This window comes from Lissotriton vulgaris, chromosome 6, assembly GCF_964263255.1.
Source record: "Lissotriton vulgaris chromosome 6, aLisVul1.2, whole genome shotgun sequence".
NCBI classification, from domain to species: domain Eukaryota; kingdom Metazoa; phylum Chordata; class Amphibia; order Caudata; family Salamandridae; genus Lissotriton; species Lissotriton vulgaris.
The window spans coordinates 1,469,788,390-1,469,811,501 of NC_141694.1; the positions used below are offsets into that span (position 1 = coordinate 1,469,788,390).

Below are 23,112 nucleotides of genomic sequence, written 5' to 3' on the forward strand. Positions count from 1 at the left end.
AACCCAGAAAGCCCTCCACTGCTGCTACAGAATGTTGACCGAACAACTGGATGCTTCCACAATTTATCTCAGGAAACAATAGGGCATCAGAAGAAAGTTTCAGAAGTAAAAAAAAAGACATCATGACTAAGAAACAAATAAAGATATGAAAGTGTTATACTTTTTATAGTTCTCTTAAAAGGCAAATGGTTTTGAACAAAAAGCACAAATTAGGAATATAAACAAAAAGGAAAAATTGAAGACTTAAACCATATTGCCTGTTTTCTTCATGTTAAGCAAGGATAATAGTACAGCTACTTAATGAACAATGCATATACTGTACTATATTTAAATGTATAATTACACTGATAATGACTATCGATTTAGCATACATCACAGAATGAACCATTTCTCAATGCTTTATTAGTCACTACCTATTTAAAACCTCTGTCAGGATCTGCGAACCAGTAGTCAGACACTGTGCTGAAGATCACTACACTGCTCTCTTAGCCCAATAATGTTTGCACTTGTCTGCCGTGCAGACTTCTAACTGAAAGCCAAACACACACCATTCACAGTGTAGCTGGAGAGAGAAGCGAGGCAGACAAGCATCAGTTACATCCTAATATAGTAAGCTATTCTAGAGGCAGATTCACCAAATACACTTCTAGTCCTCTCAGCTTCAAAATAAATAAACATATTTAAAGGAGATGGGATATATATATATTAGCTGTTGGCGTTGAAAATAACAATGTTTTTTATTTACAGTGGAGTTATTATATTTGCCTAGCACAATTGCCAAAGATATAAAAATATAAAAAGCATTGTCATTTTCAACGCAAACAGCGCTAACTTTAACAAATGCGAGACCTATTGCACTGGAAAAGGAATCAGTCTTGCAAATGTTTTTTTCCTAGCCATGGTGCAGGGTACAGTACCATATGTAGCCAAAAGAAGTCCACAGGACCTCTTTTGGTCACATATAGAACTGCACCCTGCACATTTTGAGTTATTGGCATTATAAATGGCAATGTTTCTTACCTTTTCCCGGTAAGCAAACGGCTAAGGACATACGCCGCCGCCTTGCGCTGTTTGTTTTCAAGCATCGGCACTCCGAGCTTTAATAAATTTAGTAACGCTCTGCACTCTTCCCAGGAACAAGCACGCGTATGCCAACGGCTGCGAGACGCCAGTAAAGACTACAGACTGTAGCATTCTGGGCTCTTGACAGGTTGAAGCCACGGCTCGCCTTCTTTTTATTTCCGGTAAGCCAGCTACGAGGCAGCACTCAAGTTGCTCATTAGTAATTATTCGCTCGATAGATAAATTACACACGCCGCCGCTCTGCCTCATTTGTTTACATGCATCAGCACCCCGAACCTTAATAATTAGTCACGCTCTGCACTCTTCCCAGGAACAAACACACGTACGCCAACGGCTGCGAGACGCCAGTAAAAGACTACAGACTGTGGCATTCTTGGCTCTTGACAGGTTGAAGCAACGGCTCGCCTTCCTTTTATTTTCGGTAAGCAAGCTATGAGGCAGTATATAAGTGGCTTATTATTAATAATTCGCTCGATAGTTAAATTGCAACTAGTAATGTTATGTGCCCTTTATTCTTAGCACGATAAAACCATACCGGGACTATATAGGATTCCCTGGTTGTGATCGCTTGTATGCTGATAATACAACATACATTTTAACAGAAACGGTAAGCCCTTTTCTTGCTATCAGGTGCATGGGTGCAATACTTGACAATTGCTTTGTGTGGGATACATTTTGACATGTTTTCTCACATAAATGGGAATTGCTTGACTGCTTACTTGATGCACATGCAATACATCACGTTTTCATTGGGTCAATGACAATACGAACTGCTATGTAATAGAAATGATAAGCGCGCCGCTTTCTGCCTTATGCATATGTAAAATCCGACTTTTTGCCTCGTGTGAGGGATTAGTTGATCCCCGTTTTTGTATAAACATTCTTTGACAAATTTGACAACTGCTGGATCTTGCGATAGGACAGATTAGTAATTAGCTGCTCCGCGTCGTCTCTCACTTCCAGTTCCCCGGTGGAAACATTATGGATTGCTAGCAAAAAATTTTTGCGGCAACTTTGAACCTATATCAGTTACCACCTAAAGTGCTCTACAATAATTTAGCTTGAAGCTGCAATCTGTGCTTAGGGGCTTAATCAACCTCCTGACCCTGAATAAATTAATTTTTCCTTGATTTGCAGCTCCATCTGAACCTTGCTAGTCTTCCCACATAACTTGACATATTGGTCGGTTATTCACCATCAACGGGTAAGATCGCATACCATAATAATGTATTGAACATTACTCAAATATAGGTAGAATAATATCAATGACTTCACAAGTCCCTAGATCGAATTACCAAATTGTACTCACGATATCCACTCTTTTGAATACTGTGATAGATTGGCATATACTTTACCGCGTATTTTTTAAAAAAACTTTTAAAAAGAAAGGGACATTTACAAAACCAATCCCTGTGAAACTTGTAAGAAACTATAGGACCTTGCAATAAAAACAAGTATTAAGAATTGCAACACATTGATTTCATCTTTTGCATTAAATAGATTTCCATAACCGAACAGTTAATATAGTGGTACATATGTCTAATAGATACATCTTTTTCAGACAAACACTTCTAGCCAGGCGAGATATAGTTCCGTCAAGAAAACAGATGTTGGACTTATTCGAGAACAAATAGAGAACACCTATCTTGTGTTCACTAGGTAAGACTAAAGAGAAGAGGTCTATGTCCATGTAGATATCCTTTATAAATGGGAAACCTCCGTCAGACATTGGCCCAAATGCACATAAGCTAATAACACTAAGTTTTAGACAATCTATGACCGTTGCTCTATAGATGATAGACATTTTGTCATCATCCGTACCCTGCAATTTCCCAGTTTGTTAATGGGTACAATTACTGTCTGGCTCACCGATGGATCCCTTACCCATTTCGGTTTTACGTCAATTTGAGCTTCCTCAACTAGAGGCAATTTGTACCTTGTTAAATGCCTCTATTGATTCAGCCATGGTCCCTCAGAGCTGGAAGCATGCAATGGTGACCCCACTTCTTAAGAAGCCCAATGCGGACCCTAATGTTGCTGCCAACTTCCATCCAATCTCGTTGCTGCCGGCTTTTTCGAAAGTTTTAGAACGGCATATTCATTTACACCTATCTCGTTTTGTTGTCACCAATAATCTTCTTCATCCCTCCCAGTCTGGCTTTCGTCAAGGCTTCTCCACCGAATCCACTCTTTTAGGAGTAACTGAGAATATTCGCCAACTATTGGATCGAGGCGAAACGGCTGCACTGATATTGCTCGATCTCAGTGCAGCCTTCGATACTGTCTCGCACAGTATCCTTCTCAGTAGCCTTGCCTCTTTCGGTATCTGTGACAAAGCCTTACACTGGCTTTCATCCTTTCTTACCGATCGGACTTTTCAAATCTTTTCAAACACTTCCACTTCCGAAACCTATCCTTCTCCTTATGGTGTTCCCCAGGGTTTTATTCTAAGTCCTCTTCTTTTCAATTTATATGTTGTTCCTTTAGCACATGTTGCTTATCACTCTGGTCTTGAACTTTTCACTTATGCTGACGATTCACAGATTGTGTTTTCCCTAACCCAAGCTGACCCTTCATCACCTTCCTCTTTACAATCTGGTCTTAGCGACATCTCCCGCTGGATGAGCTGTAACTTTCTTAAGCTCAACAGCGATAAGACGGAGGTGCTCGTCTTTGGCAACAAACCTGACCTATGGAGTTTGAGACATTGGCCATCAACTATGGGTGATTTACCCATTCCATCGGAACGAGCGAGAAATCTTGGGGTCATTATCGATAGGGAGCTATCGATGAAAGATCAGGCAAACAAGGTTGCAGCCACCTGTTTTACTATTCTTAGGTGGTTGCGTAAAATCTTTTGGATCCTGCCTTCTGACACCCAGAGATCCGTTGTAACGGCTCTGGTGACCTCCAGATTGGATTACAGTAATGTGCTCTATCTGGGGGCAACCAGGGAGGTTATGCGCCGTCTCCAATTAGTCCAGAATGCCGCTGCTCGGCTTCTGTGTGGATGTCGGAAATATGATCCAATTTCCGAACGTATAAAACAACTCCACTGGCTCAACCTTGACAAACGAGTGAAGTTCAAGACACTATGCTTTATGCATAAGATAAAGATTGAAGCTGCCCCCACCTATCTCCAGTCTCTCGTTAAACCCTATGTTCCTGCACGCCCTCTTCGTTCCTCCTCCCAACATCTTTTCTGTGTGCCAAAATTTAGGCTCACTAGAATGGGCGGTCGTTCTTTTTATGTACTAGGACCCAGACTTTGGAATTCTCTTCCTTTAGACCTTCGAATGGAGCACTGCCATCTTCGCTTCCGTAAAGCCGTTAAGACCTGGCTTTTTGCCCAATAATTCTTCAGAAAGCTGTTAACCTTTAATACCTGGTCTGTTGTGCTTTAGTTCCCTCTGGATTTTTTGCTATAATGTCAATTAGCGCCGGGAAACCCTCACGGGTAGCTGTTCGCGCTCTCCAAGACTAATAAATAAATAAATAAATAAATACTGCTCAAATATATATTAACTAGTCTGTATCAGTTGTAGCTATAATCTGTAGCTGCACCTTGTAGGGATTTCTTTGTTATGTAAGCACAGCGATATGTTATGGACTGTTGATTGTTTGATAGGAGTTATTCATGACCCCTAGATGTCTCTAACTTATTTTATATATGTTTTACAGATTTTGAATGTGGCTCCTGATGAAGGCGTTTTGTTAACGCCGAAACGCGCGTCGATGCTTTTTATTGTTCGCCACCAATGTTTTTTATATGTTTTTTTATATAATTGTGTTACAAATATTTCCCTTATACATAATTTTGTGTATTTTTATATAAACATTGCATTGATTGTTTTGTAAGATGATGATGTAATTTCATGAATAAATCGGACTTGTAATTTTCAATTGGTTGTTGTGCTCTACATACTGTCCTTTTCCCTAGCTATATCATCAATTGTGTTTTCCTTTTTCACACATTGTCTATGGTTGTTGTGCTCTACATACTGTCCTTTTCCCTAGCTATATCATCAATTGTGTTTTCCTTTTTCACACATTGTCTATTTCCCTGCATTACAAATTCAGTATTTGAACAGGGGGTCCTTGTTGTTTACATTAATGTTTCTTACCTAGCCATGTAGCAGGGTGCAGGGTGCAGTACTATATGTGGCCAAAAGGGTCCCATGGGACCTCTTTTGGCCACATATAGTACTGCACCCTGCAAAGTTGAAGTTATTGACACTATGTTGCAGGGTGTAGTACCATAATGCATTGCATGCAAAACAGTACCACAAGTACATTCAAATAGATATGTCCATATATACAATTAGTAGCTTTGAAATGTGAAAACAGCATTATTTTATTAATTCTGGATTAGGTTGTACTCTGTGAGGAGCTGATGAAGGGAAATGTATAGGTCTCATATAAATGTGAGATGTGCTTGTGAGTAAAGTAACCACTGCCAGCCTTTCCTAAGACCAAGCGTGTGTCCTGCCTAAAGCCCTTTAAGAAAATAGTGTCCCGAAACTGTAATTAAAACCTAGGGAGTAACAACACATGTAACAGGGGGTGTCCTCATGGGAGGTTACAAGAAGTGACAAAGCGGTACTAAGGAGGGACTAACTACTAAGTCTACTGACCAATGAAAAGCAACCACTTACAAAGGACAGGGACAGGAGTCGATTTACAAGATTGGCGGAAAGTGGGCAGAGCTTTATGCCCCTATCCTGAATACAGCCGGTCTTGAAGAGACAGCGCAAGCACTGCCTACACCAGACCTAAAACAGGTTGGGATTTCCCTAAATACACGCATACATTGACATATATTTGTATCATAATGCTCTTATTTGCCTGTGGCTGTAGTGTTTCACTATATTTGGCTCTTTAATTTACAAAAAATGCCACAGGCATAAAACTATGAGTGCATATTTATCAGTAAAATGAATTTGGAAATATACCACAACTTCATTTATTCTCTAAACACAAAATAAATATGGATAAATACCAATAAGGTGGTTAAAAAAGAAATATGGATGAATACAGACGGAAATAAAAAAAATAAAAAACATAAAAATCGGGGACCTTCATAATCGAGGATACCTACTGCCCTCTCATACTAGGGTATTTGGGACACTTATGGTTGGCAAAAGCTTATTCTAGTGGAGGGGTACAGACCTTTCAACTGTATCACTGGTGGGGAAGTATCTTACCGGTCCTACCCTGTAATACCAGTGTAGTCTCACACTAATTAGGATCTTTAATTCCCCACCCTATAACATTTCAGGTTGTGGGGGCGGGAGAGATTTATTGCATTCCAAAATATGAAGAAAGTTTGGTGTCTGGTTTGTTCAGGCATACCACAGCGTCCCCAAAATGGTATACCAACTGGCCCACTTGAGTCAGTTATAAGTACTTTGTCTCAAATTCGAGACAGTCCTGTGTGCATCTGCACACAGAGATATTTGCCAGAATTAGGCCTCTAGATATTGATGTTTAACCTCGAGGTCAGGGCTCAGGCCTTGGACTCGGGAAGAAGTCCTGCTGATGTGAGCCTGAAAGAAGAAGAAGCTGCTGCAATGCAAGGCATATATAGTGGCAGGTCCCTGAAGAGTGATGCAGCAGACTGTACTGTAAGTGAGGGCGTGAGCCAGCAAGGGGCTGTGAGGATCTTTCAGCTCAGTAGGCCAAAACCAGCAGGATGTCAGCAGGAAGAGGGCCAACGACATGCAGACAGCCCCCCAAGACTGCAACTGTGGCAAGTCTGCATAGTCCGTGTCATCTCAGAATCTCTAGCAGCATGCACCTACTCCTTTTCAAACTGAGCACATGTCAGACCCCATGTGGGGAGTGGGGGGCATAACATATTGTCCACCCCAATGCTTGTCATAGAAATAAACACAGTACTTTAATACGACAACAAATGAGAGTACACATAGTAATGGGGATTTAGCTACATACATGCACACACACATATACACCATAGTGCAATGAGTACAGTACAGTTCCCGCACCGCTACAGCATTCAAGCACAGTGGCTGCAGTTTCCAAACTGCTACAGTGACGTAGCATTGAAGGAAAACTAATGGACAAAAATTGTCAGAGGTGTAAATTCATTACCTCCTCGTTAGTCTTCCTCGCCACATGACTTACATAGTGAGCTTCAGCTCCACGACAGAACCCTCCAAAGTAAAAAAAGCCTCCCACCCCCTCCCAACATGGCCGACCAGTCACCCCTGACCTCTATAAGAGGCGGGCCAGCCCAACCAACAGCCTGTTTTTTTTGTTCTGCGCGATTCTCTCCAGAGGCGCTGTACAGGTAAGGTTGGACCTGCTCTAGCTGGTCATTGGGTTTTGGGTTGGAGGTCCTGCCTTAGCGGACCCGGGGACCTAGGACTTAAATTCCCCCCCCTCTTCCTTCCCCCGGTCCTGTGGGGTTGGTTAGGTGCTGCTGTAGCGTGCCTTGGGTTTACAGGGGGGGGGGGGGCGGCCCCTCGCCCTTTTCGGGCTCTGGGGTCCGGCGCTGGGGGTACTCCTGTTTTATTGCTGGGGCTCCAGTTGCTTACAAGCACCTTGCGTGGGGCGGCCGCCGTTTTCCTTTTTGGGATTTCGGACCTGGCCGGCATAGTGCTCACGCTGTTAGCCGTTTTGACTGCTGCGGACCGCAAGTTCGTCTTGCGGCGCGGTCCGGACTGCCGCGTTGGGGCGGCTTGGGCTGGCGCGCTTCTTGTACGGGCTCGGCCCCCTTATACATGTGTGCTTTTGTACTTGCACGCGTCCCTTACTGCCGCATTTGTGCGGCTAGGGCAGGCGCTTTTCTTTTTTTTGTATTGCCCCCTTTGCAAGTGTGCTGCTGATCAGTGCGGCGCGTCCCTGACTGCCGCGTATGTCCGGCTTGGGGGGGGGCGCGGTCCTACCTCGGCTCTCTGGTGTCCTCTGGGGCCCCGCGGTCGGGGTTCCAGTGGCTGAGGCTCGTTTCGCGGCGCTGGTCGCTGCCGCCTGGGCCGGGGTTTTCTTTCCTTCGGCGCCGCGGCTGACTGCCGCGCTGGGATTGGCCCCGGGCGCATCCCGCCTCTTGGGGGCGGAGTTTTTCGCGCCAGGTGCCGGCTGTGGTGCCCGCTTCGGCGGCTCATATGCTGTAAGTTGGGACGTTTTTTCCCTGCTGGCTCCTGCTATTTCCGGCGTCCTGGGTGTTCATGTGTTCCTCCATTTCATCTCGGTGGTGGGGTGTTTCTCTGGGTTGCTTGGGTTCTGCCGCGGCGGGGTCGGGGTCTGACTCCTACCTGCATGGTGCCCTTGGGCTGCGTGTTGCCCTGGGCCGTTCCTCGCCTCGGCGTCCTCATGGTGGCCCCGCTCCGGTGTCGGAGGAGGAGGGGGGGTGGATTTCCTCCTGGCAGCAAGGGATCCTCATGGCCGTTGCATCCGGGGTCGGGTGCTTCGGGTGTTTTTCCTCACATCAGGGTTGGCCTTGTCTTTCCCTCCTCCTGCGGCGGAGGATGTTCCCGGGGATCTCTTAGTGCGATTTCTGCGCTAGGCTCTGGACTCCCTTCGCCTGCTTGCGTCCGTCTTGGAGGGGGTGTGGTTGGAGCTGGATTGTCGGTCCTTCCCACGCCTACTGTCTAGTGCTGTTGACGGGTTCGCTGGAGTTTTCCCCCTGGCAGTAAGGGGGGACTCTCTGGTGGTGGATCTGTCATCCCGGGGTGCGTTCATTTCGGTGGGCGCCTGCCCCTCTGGCCCTGGGGTCAAGCACGTGGAGGCTGCTGTACGTTCTTGGGCTGCGGCTCCTTTCGCCGTCAGGACCTTGACCTGTTTTTCTAGGTGCTCGCTTCGGCAGCACATATACTAATATTGGAACGATTCTGAGAAGATTTGCATGGCCCCTGCGCAAGGGTGACATGCATATTCGTGAAGCGTTCCATATTAGGCATGATGTCCCGGTCCTTGCCTTGATGGCCCGGCGGACGCGCCTTCTGTCGGACGTCTCCTTTGACGCTCTGGGTGCGGCTGCGGCCGCTGAGGGTGCTGCGATGCTGGCTCGGCGTCAGGTCTGGCTGCGGCCTGGAAGTCGATGGCGGCCAGGGGTGCTTTGCTCTGGTGGATTCGGAGTTTTCTGCGGGAGGCCGCTCTTGGCTGACTCCCCTCAATTCGTCTGGGGCCCGCTTCCTTGGTCACGGCCGACTTTTCTCCTCGTCCGCCCATGGGTGAGGGCGTCACGCCCTTTCGAGGGATGGGTCGCGGCCGGGGCACCCCGTTCTCCGGCTATTCCCGGTCTCGTCCTGGTGCTGCCGCTCCCTTTTCCGCCACTAGATCCTGGCTTTCGGCCGTCTCCCTCTGGGGTGTTCCCTGTGGGGGGCTGTCTCCGCCGTTTCGTCCCGGCATGGGACGAGTCTGTCTCGGATCTTGGACTCTTCGGATCGTGTTGGTGGGATGTTCCATCACCTTCTCGTCCCCTCCTCTGGTTTTTTCCCACGCTACGTTCCTCCATGGTCTGGTGGCGGGCCTTACTGGCCGGAGTTCGGTCTTGCTTGTCAAGCGGGCCTTCCGCCTGGTCCCGCCTTCTCAGGGGGTTTGGGCGTCTACTCCTTCCTTTGTCTGCTCTGGAAGGTTTCTGGGGTTTTTTTCGGCCAGTTTTGGTTTTGGTGTGGTGGTACCCTCCATTCCACGTTTTGTTTTCGAGTTGTCTCTCGACAGGAATTTCTGCAATTTCTGGTCTCCTTCCTTCCGTGTCCCGAAGATTGGACTGAGTGGCCGGATGATCTATCCGGTTCTGCGTTGGGGGTTACCGCTCTCAGTTACGGGTGCTTCCGTTGGGCTTATCTTCTGGCCCGAGGGTGTTGGCTGTGCTCCTGGCCCGCCTGGTGGGTCCTCTTCGCCGGGTGGGGGTCATGGTTTCCCTTGCCTGGACGTGTGGTACTTCTCTGCCTCTTCTTTTTCCTGGGAGAGGCTTCACGTCAGACGGGGTCTCCCCTCCCTCGGCTCCCTGCTCAGGTGCGGTAGTCCCGTCTGTTCCCGTCTCGGTCTCCCCTCTGCTTCGTTCGGTGTTGAGTTGGCTGGTTGGTGGAGTCTCACCTCTCCAAGGGTCTTCCCTCCTTGGTTTCCCGTCCAGGGTGGTCACGTCCGTTGCCAGTCTCCTCGGCTGGGGGGCGACCTTGGGCGCGGGGTCGGTTCTGGGTCGTTGGGATCTCCTACAGTCACGCTGCTCCTCGAACTATCGGGAGTTGATGGCAGTCCTCCTGGCCTGCCGTTATTTTGCTCCTTCTCTACGGGGTCACCATGTCTTGGTCAGGACAGTCGACCAGGTTGTGAGGTGCTATGTCAACCATCTGGGGGGGTGCAGGGTTCACTCCCTTTGGTTGCTGGCTCAGGTGTTGTTGTCTTGGAGGCGGATCGACTGAGTCGGTTCTTTCCATCGTTGCCTTGTCTCTCCCTGACTCCGGTGGTGTTTCAACGCCTGGTGCAGCTCTCTCCTCCCGGTTCCGGGGGTGTGGCGTGTGGATGCTCCGTCATTCACTTGGCCCTCCGGTCTTCTCTACGCTTTTCCCCCGTTCCCACTGATTCCTCGGGTCCTCTGCAAGGTTCGCTTGGACAGAGCCAGGGTGCTTCTGGTGGTTCCCGGCTGGGTCCGCCGCCCCTGGTACTCTCTCCTTTGCGTGCTAGCGGTTCAGGCCTACTGGCCGATCCCGGATCTTCCCTTTCCTTTGAAGGGCCCCCCCGCTCCCGGAGTCGGTGTTGCGCCGGCTCCATCTGCAGGCCTGGCTCTTGAGCGGGTGACGCTGCTTGCTCGGGGTTGTTCTTCTGGATAATGGATTTGCTGCAAGGCTCCCTCAGGTCTTCCACCTTATTGTCCTATGCCCGGCACTGGGCTTCTTTCTCGCGTTGGTGCGGTCTGCAGGGTGCTGACCCCGCCTCCGTGGATCCCTTGCGGGTCTTGGATTTCCTTGCTGAGGTGTTTTCCTTGGGCTTGGCCCCTTCTTCCCTGTGGGCCCAGTGGGCGGCCTTGTGGGCCTTCCGCAGACCGGATTTCGACAGGCTGGTTTCCCTGGTGGCTCGTTTGCTCCGGAGTTGTTTTCTCCGTCGCCCTCGGACGCTCTGCCTGTCCCCCCCTTGGGATCTCCCTCTCGTTCTGCGAGCCCTTCAGGGTCCCCCCTTTGAACCCCTAGCCTCGGTGGCTATGCGGTTTCTCTCCTTTAAGGTGGTTTTCCTGGTGGCCGTGGTGTCTGCCGGGCGGATGGGCGAGCTGGGTTCGTTCCTCCGCTCCCCTCCCTTATTGCGAGTTTTGCCTGACCGGTTACTTCTCCGTCATGGCCCCCGTGTTCTTCCCATGGTTCCTTCCTTGGTGAACCGGTCTCGGGGGGGGGTGTCATTGCCTTCTTTCCCTCCCGACACGGATCCTTCCTTATCCTTGCTGGATGTCCGGCGTGCTGTTTTTGGTTTATCTTGAGCGCACGTCTTCCCTTTCCCAGTGTGATAGCCTGTTCATGGATTTCGGTCCCGTTCATTCTGGCCGCAAGCCCTCTCCTTCCACCTTGAGTCGCTGGCTTGCACAGGCTATCCTACTTTCCTATGCTTCACTGGGTTCGGTGGTACCGGCGGGGGTCCAGGGTCGTTCCACTAGGAGTGTGTCTGTGTCCTGGGCCTCCTTCAAGGGTGTCTCCACTGAGGAGATTTGTCGGGCGGCGACCTGGTCGTCCCCCCACATGTTCGGGGAACACTATCGCGTGGTCTTGGGTGGTTCTGTCCCTGGGGACTTCGTTGGGGCCGTTATGAGTGCGGGAGCTGTGGCTCCTGGATGGCCTTTTCTTTGGGTCTTGATTCAGGTTTGCTGGCATTCCTGTTTTCTTTTCATTGTACTGAATAAACCTTGTGTTGGTTTTTCTGCATCACCGTGTGGTGTTGTTCTTCTTGTGGTCAATGAAGCCTTTTGGCTTGGGTATTTGCTCACTATGTAAGTCATGTGGCGAGGAAGACTAACGAGGAGGTAATGCCCCGGTTACTTACCGGTAATCTTCATTACTCCGAGTATAGTCTTCCTCGCCACATGAGTTCCCTCCCCCCCTCCCTGTCTGGCTATCGGCTTCATTGTTTGCTTGGTGGTTCAGGCTGTTGGTTGGGCCGGCCCGCCTCTTATAGAGGTCAGGGGTGACTGGTCGGCCATGTTGGGAGGGGGTGGGAGGCTTTTTTTACTTTGGAGGGTTCTGTCGTGGAGCTGAAGCTCACTATGTAAGTCATGTGGCGAGGAAGACTATACTCGGAGTAATGAAGATTACCGGTAAGTAACCGGGGCATTACCTACGTTGTGCAGGTAATCTCTAAATGGGAGAATGTGTCGGACAGTTCAGTACATATGTTGCAAAAGAGTTTGAATGAGCAATTGTTACTCCCTCCAATGTGAATTTCTAGAGAAAGACTCAGTCTATCAGTCTTTCAACATGGCCTCCTATCTGCAAGAATGGGACCTCGCAGAGGCTGTTGCAGACCCCTTTGCAATCACACAAGAGGTGCTTCTGTGAGAGGGCGCAGGGTCGCTGCAGCGGCCGTCTCGGTTCTTGGTCCTGAAGCAAGCAGCATGGCAGGTCTTTGTCAGCGATCTTCCATCTTCAGCACTTGTGGCTTCTAGATGGTGACATCTTTGTCTACAACAAATCAGTCAGCAGCAGAATAGGTATTCCTGGGGTTGTGGTAGAGATGCCAAATGGCATTCTAGCACGTAGGTGGTTGTTATTGCCGCATGCAGTTTGGACTGTACCACACAAGAAGGTCAGGTAACATTCCTAGCACTGGCTGGCGCCAATCACATTACCGAACATAGCTCAGTTACTCCTGGGTGCTCCACACACTAGGAACATGGCTGGGCTTCAAAGAAAAAGCTGCCACAGCTTCCTACTCATTGAACTTAATTACCTTCCAACCTTATCGCATATCTCCGTCACTGTTTGGCAGAAGTCCTGAATAGTAATTACACAAACAAGCCAACTGAAGCTTGCTCAGACTAGTGTCCACGGTTTTACATACAATTGCGTTCTTTGAACAATGTATCAATGATGATTGTGCTACTGGTAAAATTAGGTTAAAAGCAAAAAGTAGATGTAAACAATACAATACTTCAAATAATGCATACCTATCTCGTTCGAAGAAAATGTACTACCTAAGCAAGATAATACTACTGCCACCCAAAGTTTTGTTAAATTACTGTCTCCATAAGAAATGTAATTCCTAGTCTTTTGGAGGATGTCAAAAATGAAATGTCAAATCCGGTGCTATGGGTCTAGTGCAAGCGGGTTCCGTGCACTGCTTATGAAAGTATAAGAGGAATGGAAAAGCCCCAGGTAACTCCTTATGGATTCCCATTTTAGATAGCCCCTCAATGGCACAACGTAGTGGCACCCTAAGGCAAATCTATTGTGGTTGTTTTCCCAGAAGGAACTTACCACCTTCCTAACAAAATAGTTCCCTGGGCTCCTGCTCTTTCTAGCAGGGGGAACATAAAAGATTCCCTCTATAGTTTCTCTCATTGGCGGAAACTCCCTTCTCCTCCCCAACAGCGACCATGGCTGCCCGGTAGTCCCCTACCTGTACCCAGGACCAGCCAAGCACAGCTAAATGTCCCTCTGCCCAAGTGCTACCTTCTTGCACCTTCCACCATTGCACTCTCACCTGAAACATGCCCTCAAACTCCCCAATCTCCTATTTTGCTCCTCCGGGTGCTTTCTTTTGACTTATACCATCCCCCAAGGCACTCCTGTTAACCTCCGCGCAGGCACTCCCACTTGCTCTCTTCCCGTCTGTGCCTAGGCCCTCCTGCTTGCTTATCTGCAGGTGTCTGTGTGTGCATATGAGTGCACGTATGTATTTATATGAGCGTTGTATGCACTAGCCCCCTGTGGTGAAATACTTGTCCTTACACAATGGTGACAATTTAAGGCAACATATGGGCATCTGTGAGATGATGCACTTTGCCCTACAAGAAAAAAATGTTGGCCATATTACATTGGTGGTACCTCTTAGCAAGTTGTGCCTTCCTGTCATGTTGCTCGATGTGAAAAAGGCTGACTCTGGAATAAAAGTTTAACTTATGGCACAATAGTAGCATCCATGGAATGATGATGCCCATCTCTGGCATAATACTGCTTCAGACAGAATGGTGGTCATTCCTGGCATATAGGGCATTTATAGTGCATAGTGATGCCCATACATGGCATCAGGACAGTCGTAGCAGAATGAGGTTAATTAAGTCTTGATTTACAGTAGGACTGCAATGCACAATGGTGATCAACCCTTGAATGTTGTTCTCCCTGGCTCAATGGTGGTAAGTCCTGGCATATTATGGTATTCAATTACAGTGATGTTTCAGGCAGTATGGTGGACATTTTGGCCATACTGTCAATATCCACTGCATACAGCTGGTGCCTTTTGACATTGTGTGCAGCACTGAAGTATACAAAAAAAGGTGATGGATGGAATGTGTGAATCAATCTCAGCCACTGGTAATTTTTTGTTGCAGGATCCCAATCCATTGGTATTTTGCAAACCATGCCACCTCAGTGTGGCCCCAGCCACATGCATATCAGACTCATGAGCTCTAATAATGGTGAAACTGGCCTTGGGTTGCTTGTGTTTCGGTTCAGGGAAGACCAGGCCCGGCAGTTCGGGCTGGATTGTTCCTACTAAAGGAGGGTCAAGAATGATTTCCGTAAGAGTGGGTCCAAACTGAGGTGGCTTGGTGTGCAAAATAATGATGGACTGGGATGCTGTCCATGTAATTACTAGTGGCTGAGATTAATTCATGCATTCTATCCATCACCTTTTTGTGTACTTCAGCGGGATGTCCTAAGTGGGATGGGTAAGACGTGATGTGGGTTCTGTGTACATTGTACCACAAGCAGCAAGCTATACCCAACAAATGAAACCTAATAAGGGTAAAAACAATGTTGGGTTGCTTGTGTTTAGGCTCACGGAGGACGCAGCCTGGAAGATCCGGCTTGACTGTTTGTATTGGAGCTGGGTCAAGAGTGTTTTTCACGCGGCTCAGTCCATACTGAGGTGGCATGTTGTGCAAAATAATGATGGACTGGGATGCTGCCCAAGAAATTACCAGTGGCTGATATTAATTCAACCTCTCTATTCATTATCTTGTCTACTTCAGTGCGGTACCCTAAAAGGAACAGTTATGCCCAGAAATGGCACCCGTACACATTGTGCCACTGAAACCAAGCTATACCCAACTGATGAGCCCTTGTAAGCGTGAGAAGTCTTGGGTTGCTTGTGCTCTGCTTCAGGGAGGACTTGGCCTCACAGTTCAGGCTGGACTGTTCCTACTGTATCTGAGTCAAGACTGATTTGCATATGGCTGAGTCCAAACTAAGATGGCATGGTGTGCAGAATAACAATGCTCTGGGCTATGGCCCGAGTAATTACCAGTAGCTGAAATTAATTCAATCGTTCCATTCATCAACTTTTGGGATATTTCAGTTTTGATTTCATGTGGGCATTCATGACACACACACCTGCTATGACGATCACTACTGGTTTATGGGGTTCCTCTGCATCAGTGGCATAATAGTACCCACACAGATTTATTGCTGCTACTGATTTTTTGTTGTAACTCCAGGCATATTATGGTACAGCCAAGAAAGAGAGCGATAATGCACGTTGAAAATATTAACGTTCCAGGCTCAAAGAAAAGAGGAACCAGTGCTAATGAACATATGTAATGTGTTCAGCAGTGTAGAAGCTTAGCCAACCCTCTCTACAAAACCTCCGTTTTGGAGAAACCTGCTGCATTTATAAAGGCTTGTAAAATCCCTGTAGCTTTGACGCCTCATCACTGGTAAGGATGCCTGCACTACTCCTTAGTACTGTTTCATCGACACTTACCCCTTTGGTACGTTGTTCATCATTTTAATAATACTCAACCAATGCTGCAGTGCCATCCCCATCCCAAACTACAGCTAGTCTCTGTGCACTTACAAATGCATCTGGTAGGTGGTCTCTAATCGAAAGAACGTATAGCTGCTCCACTCATCATCATTTGCCCTGGTTCAAAGCAACACACATCTCTAAAAAGAAGCCACTGCATCCTTTGCAATGAGTTCCTAAAGATAACTATAATTGGCTGACTTTTGTTTAGCACACTGCATGTAGCAGGTAAATTGCTGCATCAGATCAGAGTGCAGGCAAGATAATGAGCAGGTGGCAGAAAACGAGGGCAGAAGATTATTGAAAAGACAGGAAAGGCTTAACCTCTGAAATCAAAAGGCAAGGATGTGTAGTTATACTTTTTTGTATAGTGCGCTGCACGCAAGCCGTAAATGAGTGCTTCAGAGCAAGCTGTTTCCAACATGGTGGGCAGGTGGCAGAAAAAGAAGAGGCATGACAGACGAAGATAGAGAGGGTTCAAAATGAAAAATGTCTTCTTTCACAGACTGCTCCTGGAGGCATGATGGTCTTTAAACGGATAAAGACGTCTACCTGACTGGAGTTGATCAGCACCCCGCCCGGGTGGTACAGTCGAAAGTGTGAGCTGAGCTAGCTGGAGTCCTTTTCCAAATTTCCTTGTAACTGGTATAGACCGTCTTAAAGTATATGCATACTGACGCTGGTAACCGTTAGGTACATTTCATGGGCGCCTGAATGTTGTTCCGCGTTTTAAGACTGAAGGTTTTCCAGCTACTCATACTTTGAAAGTGACTTTTTTATACATTCTGATTGAAGTCGAATGCACATTAGTTAGTGTGGTCCCAGCAGCACAGGATGGTGGCACTGATGAGCAACATTTGGTATTATACAATATAGCCATATTGGTTCCATCAGAAAAAAGAAACAATAGTCCTGCTCAATTGTTTTCCATAATATCTAGTTAAAATTAGTGCAAGGGCTGTAGAATGCATTTTTGTGACGTTACTTCTTTAAGCTTGAAGGTGTGATTATATAAAAAATATATTGTGCTCGATTTTACACCAAATGAGAAAAAAAGCGTTGGCAAAGCCATTTAGTTTCACCCTCGCCTTTACGATGCAAGCTACGACTTTACCAATGTAATTGGAAAAAATTGTTAAAATAGCCAAGTGAGAAAAAAATGAAAATATTGTAGGAAAAGCACATAACCTCCTTAAAATATCTCGAAACTAGACACTAAATTCAATTCTTTCAACCTACATAAAACGACAAAGTTTATTTTTCAAAGTTTATTCAATTTAGAAAGCATGTTTGCAAGTACTTAAAAGTATAAAATAGCTTGACTGAGCAACTGTCACAATTTAAAAGGAAAATGCATGCCGTGACTTTCCACACACCTTAGAACTTGAACAAGTGCTCTGGTCATTTGGTCTCTGCAGCAACCCGGGACGAGATTTATGAGCGTCGTGGGAGAAGAGTCATCTCCTAGACAGCCACTCTAAGTAAACATTCTGCCTCAAGAAGATGAGTGAGTGCAGCAACCTGACAGAACCATAAATGCTGCCTTTGAGGGCCAAAGCCTCTGCTTTCCTGCAACATATCCACCACTGAAATTACTTCATATTTCACCATATTAATTCACCACTAATCCTTTATAGGCGTCCTGAGTAGCATGCGTCAACAAGCACTATATTAATACAAACCTTTGTCCTCTTCTATCTTTCTGCTATCATTCCAAATCCAAATAACTGACTAACCTATCCACCACTTAAAATGTACTTGCATGTTTCACTATACTAATTCAACACTAATCCTCTATGGGTCGCGGAGTAGCGTGCTACTCGCCGAAAAAACGCTTCGACCCTCGTATGGGGTAGTAAGCGCTATATAAATGCAATTGTGCATAATAGGTGCTCCACAGCAAACAGCTAAAACCTGTCTGTAGGCGAGCGCTAAAAAGGCGCCGCTAGCTCCAGAATATTTAAGATTATTGGTCATTCAAAACAAATACCAATAATGAATGTAAACATATGCTACGTTTAAATGCACTATACTTGTGCATTTAATTTTTAGTTATTTAACAAAACATGGGCTATCCCAAATGCAGCAGAGCATAAGTCACAGGGAACATTTTTTGTGGACCGAGTATCACTCAGTTATTAGGTGCTGTGCATGAAAATATAGTGGGTGAGGTATATAATATTAGATTATATTTTTGACTCTTGCATAGTTACATTACACATATTAGCAATTTGAGGTATAATGAGCTATGGGACCCAATTCAGAAGGAAGACAGCAGTCAATGGGAAATCTGTGAATCTTGGGTGCCTTCTTGTCAGAGGATTCCCAAAAATTCTTTAAAAACTTGCCTGCTCTGCTATGAAAATTGTAGATTTACACCCATACTCCTGCTTTAAACTCGCTTTTTAGGAATGGCCACAGTTCAGAAAATCTAAGAAGTTGTGCAGTGGAAATGTCCAGTCCGCCTAGGGAAAATGAGACTGTTTGTAGAAAAACTCTCTCTTATACCCCTTTCTTCTGCTTTCTACTCTGGAAACCCACTTTTACCTTTATTAGGACCCATATATAATGTTTGTGGGTGTTCAATACATTGTGGGGGGCCACCCTCTATCACAAACAATGACAACTGCTCTCAAGTTCTATTTGGTGTACACATTCTTTCTGTCTAGTATGTTATATTATGTAATAGGCTTAGTGTACAGCAAACGACAACCAATATACTATATGGCACATGCATCAACAATGACATTTGCGATTCCTAATTAGCGAACAATATGGATTCCCTAATAAGGAATAGCAAAAGGCTATGTATGTAGAAATCGCAAAAAAAATAGCAATTTCTAAACATTCCTTAATTGTGACTCGCAAATTGCGAGTTGCAATTAAGGAATACCTCCCCATTCATTCCTTTGGGCCTAGAGGCCCGTAGGAATGAATGGGAAGACATTCTCAATTTGCGATTCTCAATTAGAGAATCGCAAATTGAGAATGCAATTTCAAGGGTGCCAGGGTGTTAAAAGGACACCCTGTTGCACCCCTGAAATCTGCATACGAGTACATCTTGCACACACACATGCCCCAAGGGCATGTGTATGTGAAAAATTGAATTTTCAAAAATGCACTTTCGTTTTTGCAAATTACCATGAAGTTCAACTTCATGGTAATTGGCTCCCCCTATTAAGAAATCGCTCGTTTTTTTACTTTAATACATTGCATTTAAGGAATCTCAATTTGCGATTCCTTAAATGCAATGGCAATTTAAGTAATCGCAATTTAGAGATTATTTAAATTGCGATTTTTGCATTTAGGATGATCCATCCCAAATGCAAAAATACTGGTCGCAAAGGGGCAGATTCTGAGAATCAGCCCGTTTGCGACCAGTTTTTCCTTTGATGCATGTGGGCCATAGTCCTAAAGTGGTGTAAAAAACGGTATAATTTGACTAGTGGATGAGAGGTGGCTCCATACACACTGGACACTTGCATTGTATAATGAATAGTTAGAAGATGGTGTTTAAGGAAAATGTGTTTCCTTCCTCAAAACTGGTGAGAATTTCAAACTCACCCCAAGAAGTAACAATACGTCTGTCAAAAACAGTGGGATACTCGTTTTCTACATAGGAAGTGGGAAAGATATAAAATGAATTGGATTCTTTTTAGAACCAAGCTGCAGTGCAGTAAATAGTCCTGGCCTGAAGAGCTGGACAATATACTTCAGGGAAAATAGTATGTAAATGTGCAGCATTTGTAAAGCGCGAAAAATTACCCAAGGGTGTCAAGGCGCTGGGGGACATCGGGAACATTAAGGGAGCTATTGCCCAGAGTCACATAGTACTGGGCTGATCTGCCATCGGCGCAAGGGATCGGGATCGAACCGTGAGCCCCCGGGTTCCGGAGTCAGTTGCCTTGGACGCTGCGCAACACCTAAACAGCACTTTACCTTCCAGTCTCTTACCTTTACCAACATTTTTTAAGAGGATTCTATATCCTTCCTCAAGAAAACACTCCCCTTTTGTATAATATCAATATATATGTGTGAGGTAAACAAATTGTTTAGCATAGTTACAGCAAAATGCAAATAATTAAATGTTGCTTTGCTAATGAGAGCAAGCACATAATATAGGCATCACTGTTTTTCTAGTTAGATCGAGCTATTTCCACATTGGTCACAAAGGCACATACTGCTAAGCTACGTCGACTTGATCTCCAGTACACCATGGTTGACAAAACCTCAAGGTCATGCCATAAGTCAGACACACCATACCAGGAAGTATCAAACTGATGTACTGTGCGTCAGGATCTGTCATTCACCCAGTTGCCCCTGTTAGAAATGGCATAAGTGTGGTATGAAGCTATAGGAGACATGGATGATATTGCATACTGCAATGTTGAACTATACTTATCAACTAGAGATATCACATTTGTGTGACCATCTCTAGTTTGGTTCTTGTTCTCTTCAAAAAGACTAACTGTTTTCATCCACATTCACCATGATGAACAACTCGCTCCTTCAATGTAGATCAATGGAAGTTTAATAAATCTTTGTTCCTAGTCAGGCTTGATTGAAGCTTACAAAAACTGACAAGTTTGCATTTGAAGAGAACCGGAGACTAAGCTACTGTGAAGAAGAAACCATTGCAGATGCTCACCTTGTGACAACTAATTTCAGAGTTTCAAATAAAATTGTATATAACTGAAAAGATCAAGGCAAAGGATGTAAAGAAAACCCGAATCTGACATTAGGCCTATCCCGAACTCAATAATCAATGCAACTACATAACCATCATCTAAAGAGCTGGCACAAGATAAAGAACCAGTCACTGGAACCAGACAACTGATTAATTACAAAGCAAAAATACAGCACTCAGCCAAACCTATCTTCCTTACGTTTTAAAGTTGAACAATAAAAGCCTTCAGCTTTAAGTATATGCAGTAACTGCTCTTGATAATAAAAGTTTAAAAAAAACACGGATAGTCAAGCCACTGCAACCCCACAATAATTCAAGTTGATATTAAAAAGGAGTTTCACAACTTTAACCTCAATACACTTTTCAGCCATACTCTGTGATCTATCCATAGCCTTTCCTGTGTTTGAAAGTCACGAAAAGGCATTAATGAAAAAAAGGGCAACATTCAGAATACATGCAATGACTGCCCTTTAAAAATACAAGCAAAAAATCTGGTTGGTCAAGTCACGGAAACTGGCACTCAGGTGAATATTAACATTGAAGAGAGTGTTTGCCTCCGTCTGCCTCATTGCCATCTGTAAACTCAATCTGTAAACTACCCACACATTTAACCAAGCATCCCATAAAATGAACATTCATTCTCACAGGACTAGATATCAATGCCTGTTCAACTTTTAAAAACGATGGACTGCGAAACCATGGTCTCAGCCCATTTTTTCCAATCTTGAAGCGGATCTAGACAGATACAAAAAATATGTGGTATAGTCTCTTTCATCAAACTATAAATATGCTAACATAAACAATTGTAGTCACCCTTTTCATCTGGCTTAAAGTTTCATCGAAGGAAGTAATAATAATGACAAATGTATACATTTATGCCTGATCAGCTGCGCCAAGTTTGAGCAGTGGTTAAAACTGTAACTAGACAATCAAGTCCCAGCCCCTGGACAACTCAGCCCAGCACCTAGACAGTCAAGCCCTAGCACATAGACAACCAAGACCCAGTATTTGGACAACAAAGCCACCAAACACAGACAAACCAAGACCCACTTCCTCCAACTATAAAGCCAATCCCCCGAGACTAGAGAGGCAAACCACAACCCCCGAGCAAAACAACTCAGCCCCAACCACTGCCACAAAATAACAAAGCCACAATACAAACAATACACAATTCCTACACTAGACAAACACCCTTGCATCAGGATTACCACAGCTCAGTATATAAATGACCAGGTCCCAACTTCTGCAACCAAGGAATCGAACCCCAACTCCTCTAATGAGATGATCACTCACAATTGTCACTGTTACCTCATGCAACTTAACGTCTGCTTTTGTAATTTGTTCACGTGTAATGTTTTCCTCATGTAACAGTTATGTTCCTTTTGTGAAGCGCTCTGGCTCCTTCGGGTAAAGTCCGCGCTATATAAAAACGCATAAATAAAATAATAAAATAAAATAAAATAAATCAGCTCCCCAACTATGCAGTTAAATATACGGCATCCAATCTATGAGACAAGGCAACCAGTCCAACAGCAATGCAACTAAATAAACAGGACTAAACCCATTGATCTAGACATCCAGTATCGACTCAAATAGGCATAACGATCCCAAATCCAAATTCTCACAAAATCAACTCTTCCAAATCCAACCAGAGATGCAAGCCCCTGAATCAATTTAAAAGATCCCGAATTTGACCTTACCTCCCACAAGACGGTCTTTAACATCCGTATATTTCTGCTTTGCTTACCAGTCTCTAACAGGAAGGTAGGAACGGGAGAATAGCAAAGCTAGCGCTCACATTTTACGGTGTGAGGGACAGTACTCGGAGGTGTAGTGACCGTACCGCCCAATACACAACAATTGGTTAGAATGAGGAGACCCGCCCCGGAAAATCCGTCCAATCGCCTCAAAAGAAACCACAACAAAATGCACCGTCCCGGAAGTGATTGCTCAATTCTTCAGTAATACCCCCGGGGTACCACAAAACAGACTATGCCCCCGGGGAACAGATGCTATATACTATCCGCTATTCCAGTGAAGTAATTATTCGTTTATTTCATCGTATTCTAATTGCAGTTAGTTAGCGCTTACTACCATCGACGAGGCGCTAAAGGCGCTTATGGAAAACATTCAGGGCCAGATTTACAAGCCCCTTGCACCACTTTTGTGTCACTTTTATAATGGGAAAGGTGACGCAAAGGTGGCGCAGGGGGTTGTAAATCTGGACCTCAGTTTTCCTGTCATTTTTAGATACATGACTAGCGATTGTCAAGAATGTAATTACAAACTTGTGGCGTTTGTTACTGACTCGTGCCGTGAATACGACAGCCGATGAACGTGCGCACTCTAGTGGCTTCCGAAGACAAGACAGCTTAAAGAATGCCTTAAATTGACTTCATTGAAAAAAGTTTTCTTCTTTAATTTTTGTAATTTAT

The 23,112-nt window shown here is 45.4% G+C and overlaps 1 protein-coding gene and 1 non-coding gene across 5 annotated transcripts in view; one reads left to right on the top strand and one right to left on the bottom strand.

Moving 5' to 3' along the window:
• The window catches only part of CEP68 (centrosomal protein 68), a 131,369-nt gene extending 108,826 nt beyond the window's left edge, over positions 1–22,543 (bottom strand). Inside the window, exon 1 of one of the 4 annotated variants that reach the window (XM_086927600.1) lies at positions 22,425–22,543. The gene's annotated coding sequence lies outside the window, so the exon portion shown is untranslated. Of the gene's footprint in view, positions 1–22,377 lie in introns of all 4 variants that reach the window. The other 3 variants (XM_086927598.1, XM_086927596.1, XM_086927597.1) reach the window with 3 other exon arrangements.
• On the top strand, positions 8,893–8,999 carry LOC147709007 (U6 spliceosomal RNA). The gene has a single exon (XR_015296903.1). It is a non-coding gene; the product is annotated as a U6 spliceosomal RNA (small nuclear RNA).
• Positions 22,544–23,112: the final 569 nt, after the last annotated feature.